The 18,898-nt window shown below is 40.1% G+C and overlaps 1 long non-coding RNA gene across 4 annotated transcripts in view; it reads left to right on the top strand.

Moving 5' to 3' along the window:
• The window catches only part of LOC116487018, a 44,730-nt gene that overhangs the window by 14,544 nt on the left and 11,288 nt on the right, over window positions 1-18,898 (top strand). For 2 of the 4 annotated variants that reach the window (XR_004253045.1, XR_004253043.1), the window contains exons 2-4: window positions 1,110-1,187; window positions 2,751-2,908; window positions 5,285-8,201. This is a non-coding gene — a long non-coding RNA (uncharacterized LOC116487018). Of the gene's footprint in view, window positions 1-1,109; window positions 1,188-2,750; window positions 2,909-5,284; window positions 8,202-9,269; window positions 12,062-18,898 lie in introns of those variants that run through there. The other 2 variants (XR_004253046.1, XR_004253044.1) reach the window with 2 other exon arrangements.

The raw sequence follows: 18,898 nt of genomic DNA, 5'->3' as shown, positions 1-18,898 counted from the left end.
TAAAGCTCAAAGATTTTGCCACACGGAGATCTGCTTCCAGCAACATAAAAGACAACATGCAAATGCAAATTGCAAAATGTACAAAAATGCAAGATTCGTAGGCAGCACTCACTGAGATCAAGGAAGAGACAGAAGCGGGGCAAAAAATCTCATGCAACTCACCTGCAGATTAGCCTCTTCTAGAAGAGGAGAGAAAAATACGACAAAGAATATTCAACCTTTAGTGACTCTGACCTGACATAGATTTGTAAACCTCTTGGAAGGAAAAGGAGAGTTTAAGACTGGAAGGAAATGCTGTGACAGTTACCTGAATAAAAAATCCGAGGCTCTCATCTAGTGTTTTCCACATCAGACAATTTGTGGCTGTTAACCTGCTGGGTTTTCTTTCTGTGATGCTTGTGCTAAGGGGCTTTGGGGTCCTCTTTTTTCTGTAACAGCCTCCAAAGTCAACACATTTAGGCAAAATGGAGGCCATGAACTCATTCCTCTGTCTCGATGTAAAGACTGCAAATGATGACATAGCCACCCAAAATGTGTCTGTTGCTCCAAGTTAATTATTTCCTCAACTGAAAATTTTACCTTCTAATCTGGATTTGTATGTTCCTATTTCATATATGATGTGTTGGTATGAAGAATTTGTGGCTTCCTTTAATTCTTGCAAATCCTCAGTGCATTTGAGAAATAAACTGATGTTCACTCTGAAGTCTGAAAAATGCTGGTATTTAAATACAATGGGTCAAAGTATCTCCTCCTGATTTATGGACTTCCCTGAATTTCCTGCTATGATTAATAAGAAGATGTAGACAATAACCTTTTTTTTTTTTTTTTTAAAAAAAAAAAAAAGCAATGTAACAAATTTCACTTTGTGCTATTTGTCTTTTATATATGACATACTCCAATAGTTTAGTGCTCTGTAAAGTTTTCTGAAACTTTTAATGACAGCAGTGTCAATACCACTCAGGAAAAATACTGGCAGTGCTGGTAAACAAATATTTAAGGGAACTTGATAAATGCAGTCACTGCTATATAAAACTCATTTCTTCCTTCAGCTTCCTTCAGTTTCTTCTCTTAACCGTCTCTCCTCTTCTGTTATTTTGCTTGTCTTCCAGACATCAATGTTGAGGCCAAGATGTCCACCGTCTCCCCAGACTGACAGCAGCCTTAACAGAAACTCCTGCAGGGCAGTGGTAATGGCTGTCTTAGACCTTTCCACTTGCTTTTAACCTTTCTCCTAAGTTACAAAAATGGCAACAAGAAAAATCCTGAGTGTAATTACAAATCTGTGTTTCAGTCCTGTTACTGCATTTGAGGCTTCTTTTCTAAGCCGCTGTTGATGAGCCCTAGGGGCTTTTCCATGGGGCTGCATTGAGTGGAGTAGGTTGGTAAACTGAATTCAGCTCTATGAAATGATACTGATACTAGTAAAAGTTCTCAACTTGTAGAAAATCTCTCTGGCTGATTGAAAAGACTTTTGGTAAGCACCGAGCCTTGTGACCATTATTGCTCTTAGGGCAGTAACTGGCAGCTACACCTCCCAGTGCTTTACCTACTAAAGCATAGGGAAGAGGAGCCAAAGGGGTGATTTTTCTATTTGATAATCCTAAATAGCTCCTTTTTTCTATCTAGCTGCATCAGTACTCAAACATTGTCTGTAACTAAGTGAATTAAACAGTGCAGTGGGTTGTTTTGTGTAAAGATTGTAAATGGGCAGGTTAAACTTTGCATATACAGTAATAAATCATGGAGTGGTCTTGTTTGCACATAGACATTGGAAGGGAAGCATCACGATCCTCATGACCACAAAGCTATGTCAGAGTCTGCCTAGATTGAAAACAAATCAAAAAAAGGTTTGTCTGGAATAACTGGCTTGTTTTGCTTTCCTTTATTTTGGTTTGGTTGGTATGCACATTACTTCCATCTTCATGAAAGAGGTGGATACATCCTGCCTCCTTTCGAAACAGCCAGAGGCAAGGGAAGGAAAATGTTTTCATGCCACAGGTCACACACTCTGAGATAACGCCTGCTCAAAGGAGTGTGGCACCCACGGGTTTTTCCAGAGCTTTATTTTTTTTAATGGGTGAACTCTCCTTCCCTGAACATCACAATGCCTCTGCTCCCCCTGCCTAAAAATACAAAAATCTCTAATTTTGAGTAAGCTTTCAAAATAAAATTTCTTAGCGATGCCAGAAATGTTGTCCAGGTGCTTAGTTACCTGCCTGTTTCTAGCATGATTTACTATTGCAGGTGAGTAAGGCATCTCAGCCAGAGATATTCCACTGCTACTAGGTCAGTTTTGGAAGTTCATAATCAGTATAAATGATAGCAAGTTTTGTCAAATTATTATTAGTTGCAGTGTAACAAGGACAGTGCAAATACACTTTCTGTAGCAACATTCACAAGCAGCCTTTCTTCACAGGAACACTTTTGCCTCCTCTTTTTCAAGATGTGTATGGATTTTGTTATGCTTAGAACTAATAATGTTTTTGATTCCTTATCATCAGAAGGTTATTACAAGCTTGACATTTCCACTCTGTTTATAGCCAAAGCATAAGAAAAATTATTTCTATGCGATGTCTGTGGTTACTGTGCCACTCCAATACAAATCCAGGAGGTTTAAGAAAGATGCAGCTGAGCTGAACATATTCTTTCTACAGTCAGATCTGGCGTTTGTGTGCTTTTCTGGCTTAAAGTTTTTATTTTTCTGGTTCTAATGTGGGGCCCTATGTTTTCTCCTTTTCTTCTGTATGAAGGATGGAAGCATGGAGAAGAGTCAGACAATAAAAAAGACGTTTGGGCAAGGTCAGTGAATTTGAAGAAGGAACCAGGGCAATGCCAGGAGTTTGCAGTGCTCATCTGCTGGCGACTGGTGGAAGAGATTTTGAATGTAGGTGAAGTCACCTCACATATGGTAAGTATTTTGGAAAAAATGGAATAGAGCATAACAGAATCCTTTTTTTTTTTTTTTTTTTGGGTGGAAGTCTTTGATTTTTTTCTTAGCCATCAAACTGAAAAACAGCTGCTCAGTTAGCTCTAGCCAGAATAAAACTCCCCACCTTTTTGCAGGGTGTGCTGCTAAACAGGCAGTGTCTGCAGAGCATTTGTTGTTGCTGCGTATCGTCACTATAGAAGAACTCACATGAGTGGGAAGAAATGCAATTGTGTGTTCAGCAGTGGTGGTGTCGGGGCATTTTGGGTTAAAGACCCAAGGTTAAGCATGGTGACTGCCAAAAACATGCAGTTTTTGTTAGGAATGCTTGAAATAATTAAAAGTCTGATTTTTCAGTGGTGCACTGTGGATACTGTGCATAGACTCAGTGAAATTTGTCAAATTTCAGGTAACGTTTATAAAGCTTCAAAGGGCCAGGGCATTCTTTGAAACTACTCATGGGAGGAGGAGTCCTTCCACATAGCCACGAAAAATGAGAATTCCCGCAATCTCTTCCTTGCAGGAACCTGCTCTGGTCTGAATACTGACCTGCTTTTGAAACATATGAAATATATATATATATATATATTTAGTAAATGCAGACATAATATTTGTGTTATTTTACCATCCTTTGCATCTCTAAAAGCTCCCTGACTTTATCATAATACTGTTTCTGGATTTGGCCCATATGTGAAATCAAAAGCAGAGAAATTCCTTTAGAGTGTGGATGAAATCTCAGACCATGGGTGTGGAAGTATAACCTTAGCTATGACTGTGATTTTAAATATCCACTGATAAAGTATTTGTGTGGCTATGGATCATCAAGGAAGATGTGCAAGTGGCAGACTGAACTGTTCCCAACAAACTGTGTCTGTCTGCCCAGCCAATATATATTGTCATGACAATTATTTGCAAAATAATTGAAGCTAGTTTCTGTTTAACTCCTGTGAGTTTCCTTGTTATCAGCCACATATGCTTGATGCCTAACATTTGAATGTTTAAAAGGTTTTGAAGCTTTTATTTTCTATAGCTATCACAAGCTGACAAGAGTCACTGTGGCAGCAATAGGAAAGTGTTTGGTATCAGTCTAAGGAGAGGGAGAAAAGCTGGAGGAAGGTGATGGTGAAACTAGGGCATTTGTGGCACTTTCTAGGAGTAGGGGCTCATGTCACTTTTCTGGTTGTTTTGTGAGGGCTATTAAATTGTAATGCCAAAGCCTTTTCCATCAGTGGCCTACAAGTAATACGTATTTGAGTATTACCAATTATTTAGACAGTAGCTTCATAGTTTGTGGTTGCTCAGGCATCAGCCACGAGGAAAATCCACGGTTATGCTCACCCAGCTGGATAGATAGCTTGTGACTAAAGTGTCTGATCAACAAGGCTTATGTTTGAGATCTAGCATTGCGAATTTGAGCTGCTTTCAAAGTAGCTGCAAGAATTAAGCAGAAAATATTTCTAATGAGAAACTGCAATAGGTTACTTGCTCCCTTTCAAACTGAAAAAGACACAAAATCAATCAAAACTCAGGGTAAATTATTCACCTGACTTTAGCAAAGAAACAAACTGGCAATAAAAGGCCCTTCATTGTGACAGGCAGCAGAGCCCACACAGCAAATGGGGCTGTAGAAAGTGTGGCTGAGCAGCCTCCTCCAGTTTGTGTCTCTGCTCTAGCCATACTCCTGCTAGGCATTTGCAATTTTCCAGGTTGTGCAGAAATAAAACACTGCATTCAATGTGGGGAGAAGACATAGGCAGGCAACACCAACATGTCACACCCAGTTTTAAAGTCCAAGGTACCATTTTGCATTAAGAGAATAACAAATCTTTCAGGTGAACAAATATTCAAGTCCTGGAGCAGTACACTGAGACAGAGGTTTAATGAACTCTTCAGTGGTGGTTTTTCAGCTCGTGTAAATTGGCTCAGAAAAAAAAAAAAGAAAAAAGAAAGAAAAAAAGCCAGCAAAAAAGTTGCCCTGTCTTTATATAACTACACAGTAATGATCTCTCCCTGTTCTGCTGGGGAGCTTTTATCCTCAAACACTGTGTTCCATGTGGATTATCTTGATGTTGTTTTTTTTTTCCCCATTTAACACAGGAGATAAAGACTCTGGCCTCTGTATTTAACTGTAGCATTTTCTATCAGAAAATAAGGCAATACTTTCTAAGGGTAGCTCATGCATTGAACTCAGCTGTCAAAGCTACTCATGCTGCCTTGGGTAATTGGCTACTCACAAATCTTTATCTAAAGTATAAAGTAAATAACTACCAAAAAGCCTAACCTAAACTGAAGCTGTAAATTATCCCACAAATTCCTTTTACTGCTGTTTTGCTTGGATTTACTCAACCTATAAATCAGAACTGAACAAGACTTGCACAGAATGATGGCCACAAGGATCTTTATGAGGTCTACAGCCATAAATTTTGAAGCTGAAGAGGCTGAACGAGGAACCATCTGAGCTCTCCTTCCCGCACGGTTTGTATGCTTGCTCACTCACTCACTTCTGCCAGCTTACTCGACATTACTCAAAATGCGTTCTGCCTCATTGTTTAGAAACTTGTGTAATTTTTTGGTTTTTGTTTTTAAAATGGGTAGGATGGTAGGAGATTGAGGGGTGCCCAGCTTTCTCTGCAATGAGCAGTTGTTAGAGCAACCACCCAAACCACAGTAAGGCTGGATTTGGCTTCCTCTGGAGCCCATGTGGTTTGGACTGGCATTTTCAGCTGCCTGGAGAGCTGCTGGAAAGTAGCACTGTTAAATAAATCTGCGTTTCATGGTTTAGGAAAAGCAAAGGAAGCAATGGCTGAAAGAAGAGTTGTGGGGATTTTACAAGAAATAACACTTGGCTTAGGGACTGGAAGTCAGAATGACAGAGGCCTTGCTGGACTGTGCCTGCTGTCTCCTACTGAACATCTTCCAGGATCGTGCTATCCCAAAACTCATAAACTACGGGAAACAAACGTTCAGGTTTTAAATGTCATATAAATTTGGCGTAGCTGAATTAATGGTTCCAGCTCTGAAAGCTGCTGTTTTACTTTACCACTCAGTAAGCTTGGTGCTCGCTTATCATGAATCTGATTAAAATCCACATCTCCGAGTCCGACAAACCAAGTCATAAAATCCTGGGCCAATGGGGATCGCCTCTCAGAGTTAACTGTAGCTCCTAGGTGCTGTTTCTGCCTGCAAGACAGAAGAAATTTTGAAATAAAGATGCGTTTATCTGTCTTCCTGTCCTTGCTGCCGTTGGTTAAATGTGTTGGTCTGTGGAGCTGTGCTGCAGAGGTAGCATCAGGGGCTATGCTGTTTATTTACTTCTGTGCCCTGTTCTCAAATCCACAACATTCCTGTAAATGTGTGGCATGGCTTTTGTCTGAATAACATGTATTAATTTCTTTATCTGAATACTGTAAAAATGAACAATACAACACTGCCAAGATTTACTGCACAGAGCTCAACTGCTGGGTGGAGGATAGCTGCAGGTAAGTCCGTGTTAGAATATTCCTGAATTTTTGAAACACTGCCTTGTGCCTGTTTTCTCTGTTTGGGAAGTAGGTCAAGGAGTTTGTTTTCTGGCATTTTCCCCCTCTGTACTTATCTGTTTCATCTCTGCAGACTCTTCTTTAAAGTATGCACCTATTAACAGTTCTGGTCTTTTATTCTTACATTACACTAACGTTTGGAGAACAGCATCCTGGGATTAAGTCCTGAATATGGATTTCAATAATATTACCTGAAGATGAATTTCAGAAAACTCATATTTTTCTGGACCCGGAGTGCCTTTTTCTTTACTGCTGCTATTCTGCAAATGCCACTTTTTTACCTTTGTCTTGTAGTTAAGCAAGACTTTGCCATTTATATTATATGTATTATACTATATTATATTATACATGTATACTATATATGTATTATACTATACAGCTTCTTAGACAAATTCACCCACTTTAGGCAACAAACGTTTCGTAATATCCACAGAGAAGACAAAATAACTTGACTTTACCATTTAAACTACGGTTGGATTCTGCCTCCTGCTATTCAAAGTGTATCTTAAATTGAGAATATATTTTAGATATCAATGAAATTACAATACTGACTCTTTCATTTGACACCAGTTTCTAGTGTTTCTTGTTACTAAGGTGAAACCATTTAGACCACGGTTCCTAATCTTGGTCACGATCTCCAAATTCTATTGTGAACATGTTTGTTTTCCATGCCTCTCTCATGCCATGACAGTCTCCATCTCTAGTATATAGCATTATATTAGCATTAAATGTAAATTATGTGAGTTATTATAGCTAAAGCATGAAAAGTAGCTGGTACTTAACTTTCTACATTCAGGACAGAGCACATTCCTCTGTCCTAAATGTAGAAAAGCCAAAATATTTTATACAGTCTTTCCTGTCTGTTAAGTACTTTTGCTTAATGTTCTGCATTTTTCCTTTTGTTTGGTGCTAAATCCCCTTGCACAGCAAGCCTGTTCAGTCTGTGTCATCTGTTAATTTTGATAGCCATACTCCCTAATACAGATTGCTGAGAAGTTATGTTGCCCCTATATAAAGCCAATGCCCATCAACACCTGAAATGTGTTGCTATCATTTCTTATGCTGTAAATACTTTGGAACGTATTTTGCCTTTTATTTTCCTTGTATGCTACAGATCTGTTATCCCTGCTCTTTTACAAGTCACGTCAGTTGGAGCATTCGCTCTTGCAGCTCAAATATCAGCGAAGCAAGCAGGTGTTGTGGTCTCAGTCTCCAGCCCTGTTACAAATTCCCCTATGAACCTGACCAAATCAGTTCATCTTTCAGTGTCCCACTTGCAAGCTGGGAAATGGCATCTCACAAATGGAAGACTCCTTTTTATCATTGTGCTTTTTATCTTTTCAAAACAGTGTATGTTACCCTGGCTGAATTATAAGCTAGAGTTTATCTGTTTAAAAGCAGTAATCATAGACCCCCAAATTGGTTGTGACCTTCACAGTCTGCTGTGATACCGTACAGTTGGACAGGCCAAAACTGCTCATGTTTTTTTTAGAATTTCCTGTAGAATTAGTTCTCATATTCACCTCCTTGGCTTATTTATTTATTTATTTATTTTCTTTGTTTTTCATCAGTGACAGGACTAATGCAATTCACATCAGGGCATTCTGTGGACCTGTAGTTGATACCGGAGCCACCACGCTGCAGTTCTGCTGGATGATGCCATACGTCTCTATCCCTGCCATCCAATTCTGAGCGCTCACTGCGCTGTTCAGCAGAAGGGCTTGTTAGAAAAAAAGGTGAGTCACGACCAGCTATCTGTGCCATGGTTCCGATCTGCAAACTGAGGAGAAAATTGTTTCTTTCCTCCTGTTCTTCTCCTATTCTTCAAATGTTTGAAGTTGAATAAGGGTTTTCTGTTGTTGTTTGGTTTGGTTTGGTTTTGGGGTGTGGTTTTTTTTGGCTTGTGACAGTGCCACTGACTTTAGAGAGGCTTGTGCCTGTACAGGACTGTAGGAAAAGGAGTCTCTTACTCTTTCCTAATGCAGTCTCTGCACAATAGGGCGTTGAAATCCCATATTGCTTTAGATGCTATCTAAAATTAATGTTCGTTATTTTTTAATTTAGTCCCTTTATGGCAGCAGCAGGTGCTAGTTGTTCACATGCATTACCTTTTCAGCTCTGTCTCTCCTGGATTTAAATTGACTTTCTTTTGGCGCATGCACTTTTTCAGCAAGCCTCACTTCCCTGTCACCCTACAGTGTGTGCTGGGATAGAACCAGCTTGAGCTCCCTGAATATGGGAGCAGCAGTTTGCAGTGCACATGAAGTGGTACATTGGTTTGGGAGCTCTTAAGGGAAACTTGAGCATTTATATCAAACACAGTCTCTCTGGCCTCACCTTCCCCAAAAGAATTGAACATTTGTCATGTAGAAGGAATTTTTAAGCATTTTTTAAAGCCTGGTGAGGGTAAGGTGATACTTTTTTTCATCTCTGTAGAAGAATTAGGAACGTTGTTACATCCTTTTCCCCATAAATGCATATTGAGGGTCAGATGCTGATTTGTGATATTTAATCCCCTGGTCTCTGCTGAGCTGTTTAAGGCAAGGCCCATGTGGGCAGATCCAGTACAGAGGAGACCCAGGCTCCTCAGACAGCAGGAGAGGCTGGCTCACAAGTAACCACGGCAACCAAGCTGGCACTGTGAGCATCAGGACATTTATATACCAAAAAGTAAAGAAGCCCAACAACACACAGAAGCACCGCAGCTCATTCGGAGATCTGTCCCTCAGTTTTGTTCCTTACAGATGCTGACAGCTGGGGCTATCAGATGTAGGTAGGAATATTTTTCCCTTCTCTGTCTGCAGGATCAGCAGCATAAATTGTTCCTGGTGGTGAGCGCAATGGCTTCCAATTAAAAGAGGATATTGGAATTCCAAGTTGTAGAAACACTGAAGACAATTCTGTATTCATGTTAAAAAAATCATCTATCACACACTTCCAGAAGCAGTGTGATCACATCAATATTTATAACATTCAGCTCTGTGGTTTCACAAAAGAGCCATTAATACAGCATATCAACTCTGGTGACAAGTTACATTTTATTGCTGTCAACAAACAAAGATGTTCTTTCTTTCTCTGCAAACTCCTGTTTTTTTTCTTCTTTTAATCAAACAGCAGGTTTGAGTTTTGAAGGATATGTGTGGATGTGCCTTCCAATATTTTCTAGAAGGCTACTAGAGAAATGACAGAGTGAGTGCATAGTAGCTTGCAGAAGACACTGATTAATATTTTCCTATGAGGTTAATAAAGGTTTGGGGATAAGTTCTTTGCTTGGGATGGAACTTAGCTAATTTCTAAAAAGGACCAGGGAACCAATACCCTGTTCGGGAGGGGAAAGTCTCTGAAATAAATACTCAGCTCTGAAAACACCTCAGAATATTGATGACTGCACTGCAGTTCTGGTTTAGATGAATTTGTACTTTGTGATAGAGTCACAGCGACAGGGAGCAGCAGATCTATGTCATCATATCTATTAATCTCCTGGCACCACATCAGGTTACACGATTTAGGCACTTCGCATTTTCAGTTATCACCAGCCTGAGCCAGTGGGTGTCCTCAAAGTGGATTGCCTCCTGAGAGCAGGTCAGCTCTGCTGCAACACCTGCTGCTCTCTTCACCTCTTGGCTCCGCAGCTTCAGGCACTATCTTTTTGGAGTTCTCTGCCAAAAATACTGGCAGCACTGCACTGAGTTCAGAGATTGGATCCACTGTAAGAGTAATGTCACTGCTTATTTTTCTTCTAGTTAGTCTCCTGAGAGGAGTATCAGTGTGTATAGAAGTCAGATATTTAAAATAAGTGGCTTTGCAAAAGTAGTTTAAAAAAAAAAAAGAAAAAAAGAATTGTGTATGGGTGTTGGAACAAATAGGATTCAATCATTTTATTTAGATTTAAGCAGTCTGTACTAAAAAAGCTGTCCAGATTGTTAATTGAACTCATAACTGTATAACTATTACCTGCTAATATTGAATTTTTAAAACCACTTAAAATCATATAAACAAGCTTAGTTCCCAGAACTATCCAGTTTAGTCAACTGCGCCTTACCATTACAGAATTGACTCTTGCAGTCCTTACACATCTCTCCAGCTACTGGAATCATTGCAGCAAGTCAAATGTATGCATCTGCCATTACTCCTTAATATGTCCCCAGAGGCTCAGTGGGACCATGGAAATAAACCTCCAGGACAGACCATACCACCACATTCAGTTACATTTATTCTTCTTCGAGTATCGATATCTGCATGCAGAGCAGAGGGAGGGTTCAATTGCTTCATAACTTGTGTTGCTAAAGTGATCATTCTGTTTCTTCCCAGTATTGTCTTTTGCTATTCTGGATGGGACAGCAGAATTTGAGCTACTCTATATAATTTCACTTTTCAGTTGAGCTGGTTTTGAGCCTGGGAGGACTTAGGGGGGGAAAAAATCCTTTTTAGCTGATGGCCCTGTGTGTGTGCTGTTTTCAGCGGTGTCTGTACTCCTCAGGTTCAGGCTAGCTTTTTGTCTGGCTGTACGCTGTGCCAGCATGAGACCAGCTTTAGGCTCTTTCTTTATCTGAGTGCTCTCACTAGCTATTGATTGTTATTATCAGATGAAGAGTACATTTCCAGTAGTGGATGCTCTGCTCCCCAACAGTTCATCAGGAAAAAAGTTCAGTCAAGTAGACCTCTCACAAAATCTGGAAGATTCACTTTCAACCTTCAGTTCAGTTTGAACCATCATCACAAGGTGCAGGATAAGATGGTTGTCTAAATTCATCAGCATGTTGCTCAGATCCAAGGTATTTTGTAGTAAAACACCTCATGCTTCTCTCTCTTTTTATTTTTTTTTTAATTTAACTTCCTTTATCATTCTGTTGTGTGGTCCATTTCTCCTATTTGGAAAACAAGTAGAGAAATAGATGTCTAGAGATCACCAAAACTACCATGACAGGTATCCTGACGAGAAAAGTAATCAGTCTCAGCTGTGTAACCTCATTTGGGTACCTCATTTGAAGGTCATCAATTTGAGTCTCTCTAAAAATTATGCATAGAGCTGTGACCAAAGTAAAGGAAAAAAAAAGTCAGGGATAGGATCAAATCTGCATCTCATTCCATAATGCTTACCAAAACCAAGATCTGAAAGCTGTTCATATACAAGCTATGGAGAAGCTGTAATTTGTGTGGGCTGGAGACCTATCTGAAAACATGAGCTGTCGTTCAGGCTAGCACAAACTGAAGGCAGCTCAGCAGTTCAGCTGCTCTGGGACAGTGTAGTCCAACTCCAGTTGACTTTAAATATGGAACTGGTGACCTCCCTAAAATGCAATTGAAATCCCAGCTTTACCGAGGTCAATAATAAAAACTCCTGCTGAATTTTAAAGAGACTGGGATTTAGTAGCTAGTGCCCAATATGTTAAGATTCATGAATCAAGAAAACAGCAAGGGGAATTAGTTTCAAAATATTCACTGTATATTCTCAGTGAGCAGTACTGAGAAATGTTGAGAAATGTTGTATTTATGCATTTCGACTAGATCTGCCATTGAGTATTTCTGCTATCAGTGTGAAGAAAAAATTGAAGTAACCTACCAACAAAGTCATTTTGAAGCTTTTTTTTTTTTTTTTTTTTTTTTTTTTTTTTTTTTTTTTGTATCTAGATTTATAAAAGAGTGTGGCTTAAGCTTTGACTCAGGTAGCAAATCCATTTCTATGTCCAAAATGGCAGTGCCATCATGGTAATGTGACCATGAAGGACAGCATGAATTTTAAGGCTTGTGCAGGTGGAGGGAAATCAGCAGGTTGCAATAATCAACACGTATAATCAACACGTGGCATCATAATCCAGTGAATCCAGTTTCTTTCACAACTTCTACTGTGTGGTCTGCATTTCATTGAGAATTTTACTTGTTCACGTGGACAGCAGGTACTTAGTTGGGATGAAAATATTTTAAGGCCAGCGAGAACCTTGTAACAAATCCCTGTCCCATGTATTTTTTTGCTAACACTTCCTGGTTTGAGGCAAACAGGACTGATGGCCAAGCACCAGCACTGGTGCATGAGACACACAGCCCAAGTACAAATGCTGCAGGACCTACAGCTGGGACACTTCATTCATTTGCCTTCCTTCCTGTGTGGGCTTTTAAATATTTATTTTGTTTTCCCCCTGGGTAACTGCTGTATAGGGAATGATGACTAAATTGTGTTAGTTCAGTAGTTATTCACAGCAAAAGGGTTTTTGGTTAAAAATATCTCCGCACCCCATCCCAATAGAGACCAAAAGCAGCCAAAAAAAAAGAAAAAAAAAAAGAAAAAAAAGTAGAAAAGTACTTTCCTCACTGTTCTGGTTACAGCAAACCCTAGAGCTAGGCTCTGGGCTGGCATCTTCATCAGTCCCTCTACTTCCAAGCATTAAATCACTGTAACTGAAGCATCAAAAACTCACATGCTTTTAAGAAACAATAGATGTTGGGATGTTCAGCTTTTTGCATACATCATTTCAATCTTTGCATGACATCTTTAAATATTTTCTTTTTAATAAAAATGGAATTGTCTTATCCCATGATGGGCAATGTTGTGACTGGTGCTATCAGAAAAAAAAAATAACTGTAAGACATTAAAAATCATAAGGAGCAACAGTAGTAATTCAGGTTAGAGACTTCATTGGTTTAAACTGGAAAATAATGTGCTTGAAAATCTAAATGTCTGTACCTAAATGTACTGCAGGTTAATATGGAGCATCAGGAGGAGCGTGGGTAATAGTTACAATGAGATTGGGACAACAACACAGGGCTGTTTCACTGCAAGCTGCAGTTACGTGGAAAACTGAATGTGTATGCTTCATCTCTACAGCTGTAAAGGCAATTTCCCATGTACATCTTTTCAGATTCCCCATGCAACTCTCAGAATGTCTTCAGAGCTTCTCCAGGGTTTGGGAAGCAGTGTCATGTTTATCTTTAACAAAGGTTGATATTTTAACGCAAAAAAGGTATGATTTTGTTTGATTCAGTGTAAGCCTCCACAGACAACCGGAGTTTGTAATAGCCTCTGCTCTCTGGGCACGAGCCATAGCAATGAGCAGAAACATACTCAAGGACCATTCTTTTTCAGAAAGGCAGAATTGGGAAATTGGAAGGAGGTCATTGCTGGGAGCCAGAAAAGAGCACAGCAAAATACATGGTTACTCCCACACAGGATATCATTATTAGAATAAAAGTGTTTAATAACATTTTTTAAGCACTTTTCTTGCCTTTTCTCCCTGTGGTACTTGAAAAACAAACAAGCAAAGAACAAAACAGCAACAACAACAAAACACACACACACAAAAAAAACATGTGCAGATACTTCTGTTTCATGTTTGGACACACTGCATGCTGCTTCATATTTTAATTTGACCCATTCACAGAAATTGCCTAACTGTAAAAAGTACAGCAGAGATACAGACGAGTCCACAAAAGCTCGATGTTTAATTAGATTAAGAGTTTTGGATTTCAACTCTTTGTATTTAAAAAGGAGACTGGTGAGAAACTGGCAGGTAGAAACTCAGGTTCACCTGTTAGTGTTGAATAAATTTTAGCCTGAGTCTCAGTACCGCCCTCCACTTGCCAGGAGACTATCTGTCTAACCTGCTTAAACACCTATGTAGAGGAGCTGCTGCCAAAACTGATGCTTGCGGGATTTCTGGATCAATATCTCCGTGTACTTCAGTGTGCAAATGCCCCCCTCTAACTGTGCCGCACGCCTCCCACTTCAGTGCTTCGGCTGCTTTCTGACACCTGCAGACTTGATGCATAGTTTCAAAAGTCCTTTTCTGTTGTGTTTGTTGACAGGTAGCAAAATGTCTGCAGGAATTGAGAGCGATCAAAATCACAATGAATTGTAATTAAAGAGAACTATGGATCGGGACTTAAAACTGCAATGCAAAATTTTGTGACATAATCAAATGCAAACAAGCAAATGTTTAATGGCGGGGCTTGGGAAGGAAAGGGGGGATTTTCTGAATTTCTCACCAGCTGCTGATTTTAAGTCCAATATTCCATGGTGTGTTAACACTTACACTAACCCACGAAAACAACTAGTTACTCTTACAGGGTAATTTATATATGACCTTTGTGATCAGAGTATGTGAGAACACACAGAGGTTAATGGATTCTGTCTTCTCACCAGTGTGAAGTACTGAAGAAATAATCCCTTGTTACAGAAGGGAAAATAGGGCACACATCTGTCCAATATTTTAGCCTGTGACTGAGCTGTGAACGAAACCCAGCTCTCCAGAGCCAAATTCAGAGCCAAAGCAGCCAGGTTGTTCTTGCTCTCACTGGACCATCCATCAGATGACTTACAATGTACCTTTAAAACTCATATTCAACTTGTTTAGGCCAGGATCCAAATTTTCCTTTGCAAAATTTGCCTTTATTACTCTAACACCAGCTCTCTCGGGTGGATTTGACTTTTGCCAAAGTTCTGCTTTTGTTGGGGGAAAGTAATGCTTATGATACAAACAGCAAGCTTTTTTTTTCTGTCTTATTCTCTCCTTGAACCTCTTTTTGTGCAGCACTACGCAAGAGGAAATGCCTCTCATTTGACAGATACGTTACTGAAACTACTCACTGCTCAGGGAAAAGTACTTTGCACAACCTCTCCCAGTAATTCTGTGGCTTTGCTAATTTGTGAGAAAATAATGTGCATGAATACAGTGTAAAAAAAGACAATATAACGCAAAATGACTCTTGCCTACCTGTAGCTAAGAGCATGTGCTCCTCTGAGGTTGTTTGAAAATATCATACAGGTAACTGGAGACGTGTCTCTATTATAGGACTGGAGTGATACTGGGACGTATAGGGCTGCAGTATTTGGCCAAGTAACAGGTTTTGCTCTTGCCTTTTTCCTTTTCCTTTTTTTTTTCTTCTTTCCTTTTTCCTTCTTTCTCTTTCTTCCTATCTGGTGGACTTTGTTTGTTTGTTTGTTTGCTTTGTAAAAAACTCAAAACTTTTTAGCTTCATTTGTCTGTTTAGGATTTAGGTTTGGATATTTTTTTTTTTTAAATCAGACACATATGGCATGGTTCCCTCTGATAAAAACCATAACTTTCCAGCCAACTATACTGTTACTGTCTAATGCGTGAACTTTCATCTCACCCCATCTGAAATGTGGTTGGACTCCAAATCCTCGCATATCCATATACAGACTACAGGGACCTTTATAGCATGGGCCATCAGCAGAGTACTGCACAGTTCGTGTTGTCCAGGTCTCCATTTGGGAGATATTTACTAGAGAGATTATGCTACCTATGGGCAATTAAATAGGCTTTTTTCAAAATGCTATAAATAATATTAGCCACGTTGAATGAATAATACCACTCAGTGCTGTGCAAATTACCAGCATATGGCTTACAAGTGGAATAAGAATGATTTTATTTTCATGCAGAGACAGAAGTTTTGTGCTACGATGAGATGGAGTTTTGCTCATTTCCCATTTAATTTCATATGCAACTCACTAATAGCATCCCAATGTCCCTCTCCACATTTCTCTTCTTATAGTGTCTCTAATGCACCTTAAATGATGAGAGCACTACATCAATAGCCTCAATCTAGGCAATGTGTGCTTTTGGCAAAAACCTGCAAGTATTGCTAGCATAAATCTCCCATTACTATAATGACACATTAAAATGGCACAAGGGTTTACAATCTGTGTTGCGAATTATCCATCCACCTGCTCTCTGAAATCATGTTATATATGGTTAGCCTTTCCGTCACCCATCTTTGTACTAGACTGACTTGCCCAGAAGTTAAAAAAACAGGCATTTATCAATGCACCAACATTTTGTGTAGCATTCCAGCAAGCGTTTGGATCAGATACCCAACGTTGTTGGTGTGAGATAAACAAAGAGAAAAGAACATGGGTGACTAATCAGTAATAGCTAGTTGCAGCCCCCTGCTTTTCCCCAGCCATAAATTGAAAATGACGCTGGCAGGAGGAATAGGGTTTTAATCTAGATGAAACATTTTTGAATGCATTTTCTGAATTACAGGACGTACATTGATGTGGCTGTCAGTCTGTTCCATTTGGAGTGATAGATCTGCAGAAAAACACTTTTGTTTAATTGAGATAATATTGTATTTTCCCCAAGTCCTCTAGGAGAGAACTGATTTATGAACAGTGTTGTTCCTGAAATAAAAAGACACTAGCATATGAAGTCCTCACGGGAAAGGCCAAATTCAGAGATTGCTTTATACCACTGGCTTAACAGGTCATTGCATTCAGGTCGCAGAGATGAAGAGACGCTGGTACCTCCACTGCGAGGCCCAAACAGACTGAGAGTAGTATTTTCTCCCCAGATGGCAGTATTTAGGTGAGCTGGGCACGCATCACATATTCAGAGGAGCCCAGTATGAGCTACCTCACCGCTGAAGCAGTGTGAGCTGTGCCATCTTTTCTGGACTTCTTTCAAAATAAAGTTTGTTCCCTTCTGCTCATCCTGAGTGATGACCTGAAGCATTTATGGAAAGTTTCTGCCCTTGCTTTTGGACATGTCAGTGCAATACCCAACCCATACGTCTGCCTCTCAGCAATAAGGCTAGCTTGTTCTGCAGGGAAAGGGCAGCCAGCTGGAAGGAACCAGCTGGTGAGGACACTGCCAGGCTGAACGCTGCGACAGGCCTGAGGTGAATGCATTTTTGCTCCAGATGTCGTAACAGCTCCGCGGTGTGCTCCAGGTAACAGTTTGGGGTTAAGATGTCCAGGGAAATTATGTTACTGACCTTGCCCTGCCAGCAAGCGAATTTAGCTCTTCCACAGCCTGACAAAAATAACAGCTTGCATCATGGAAAGGGGGAAACATCCAGCATTTGCCTGGAGATTACAAACTAGAACCAAAACTGACCTTTTTTCTTCCGTGGCTCTGTTCTGTGTTGGGCTGAAAAGGAATGGTTTAAGGCCGGCTCTCAGGTGGCAGTGGCAGTGCCTTGATTTCGGAAGAGCTCTTTGGGTCAAGCAATGGTAGATAAGTGTGGGAGGAATTAATGTGGGGATCTGACTTGCCACAGCCTTTCTGCTGCAGTGATCGGGGTGCTGAGCAGAGTCTCAGTCTTGCCACAAGAAGGTGGCCCAAGATGAGATGCACAACCCAGAATAGGGCAGAGACCTGAGCTAGAACTGCTTTGCAGAGAGCACCAGGAAACTCTCCTGTAACCTGCTACATCAAAGCAGCCTGGAATCAAGAAAACTGGGGAATGTTGAGTGAAACACTCCAGCCTTCAGAAAAATGTTTTCTTGTTAAAGATGGTCTGGCCAACTCCAAAAGAAGTCTTGAACCATCTGTCTCGTGGTCCCTTTTAGCATTTGCATGACATTTCTGCAATATATTCTACTTGTAGAGCACTTCTTTCTGAGGGGCTGCAAACAAGGACTGTTCACTTGTTCACAAAGCTCAATAGGGAGTTTTTCTCTCAATGGAGAGGTTGGAAAATTTTTGTTGCTGACCTAGGCCACATTTACGGCTTGCAAGTGCTATAAATCTTGTGCTGAATGCATCACAGAGTGCTGGTGACACGCAAGCCCTGCTGCTCTTGGTTTCCTTACCCGCGTCTGCAGATAGAAAAGTTGTTAGCGGTACTCTGAAATAGAGAAAAAAAAAGCACCAAAATCCACTGTATTTGGAACTGTAGCTTATTTCTTCAGGAAATACTGTCTCTTAATCTGCACAAAACTGGTATTCACGTTCTGTAGGGTTTCTTCCACAGTAATTGTGTTCTTTAAACCTTTTCATAAAGGAGCTTTTTTGGAAAAAAAATAATTCATATCCACAGAAAATGAAGTTTTTGTGAAGAACACTAAGGTAAGTAAGGAGGTTTACATTTATTTTATCTAAAACAAAAATAAGTAAAGGGGAAGGTGAACTGTCCTAAGCCAAGTTTAATTTCTTGTTTTACTTGTGTATACATCTCTTGTTGCAGCTGAGTAGATGTGTGAAATCTGTGGATTCAGCTGGGTGTCCCCAACAAGAATTGGGTTTGGTGTCTGAGGAAAGCATGGTGTAACTGGGGTGGTGCCGGGGCTTGGAGGGCACTGACGGCCCTGCCTGGGTGTCAGTGCCCCCCTGGCACCACACACCCCCTGCAGGGGCTCCTGGCCCAAGCCATGCTGGGCCTCCAAGTTCATGCCAAATTACAGCTGAGTTATCCACAGTAACTTGCTGTGGAATGGGTAGAGCATTTTTAGGATAGGATTTTCTAGTATCTGATGCAAGCAAGATACAGCTCAAAGTATCCAATATAAAGGAATTTAGAATATTTTTTTCTAAAAATAGTAAAGAGCAAATGATAGATATAAGCAAAAGAAAGCACATAGATCCATCTTCTTTTCTTCTGTCCAAAGAACCAATTTACAAGAAGGAAAAACAAATGTACAAGGAACGCAGCGTTCCAGGTACTAGGGTTTGATCTTTCTGATCAGCGCAAGGGT

This window comes from Aythya fuligula, chromosome 3 (genome assembly GCF_009819795.1).
Source record: "Aythya fuligula isolate bAytFul2 chromosome 3, bAytFul2.pri, whole genome shotgun sequence".
NCBI lineage: Eukaryota > Metazoa > Chordata > Aves > Anseriformes > Anatidae > Aythya > Aythya fuligula.
The sequence above is the reverse complement of the archived record's forward strand: the minus strand, read 5'-3'. Positions and strand labels throughout refer to the sequence as shown.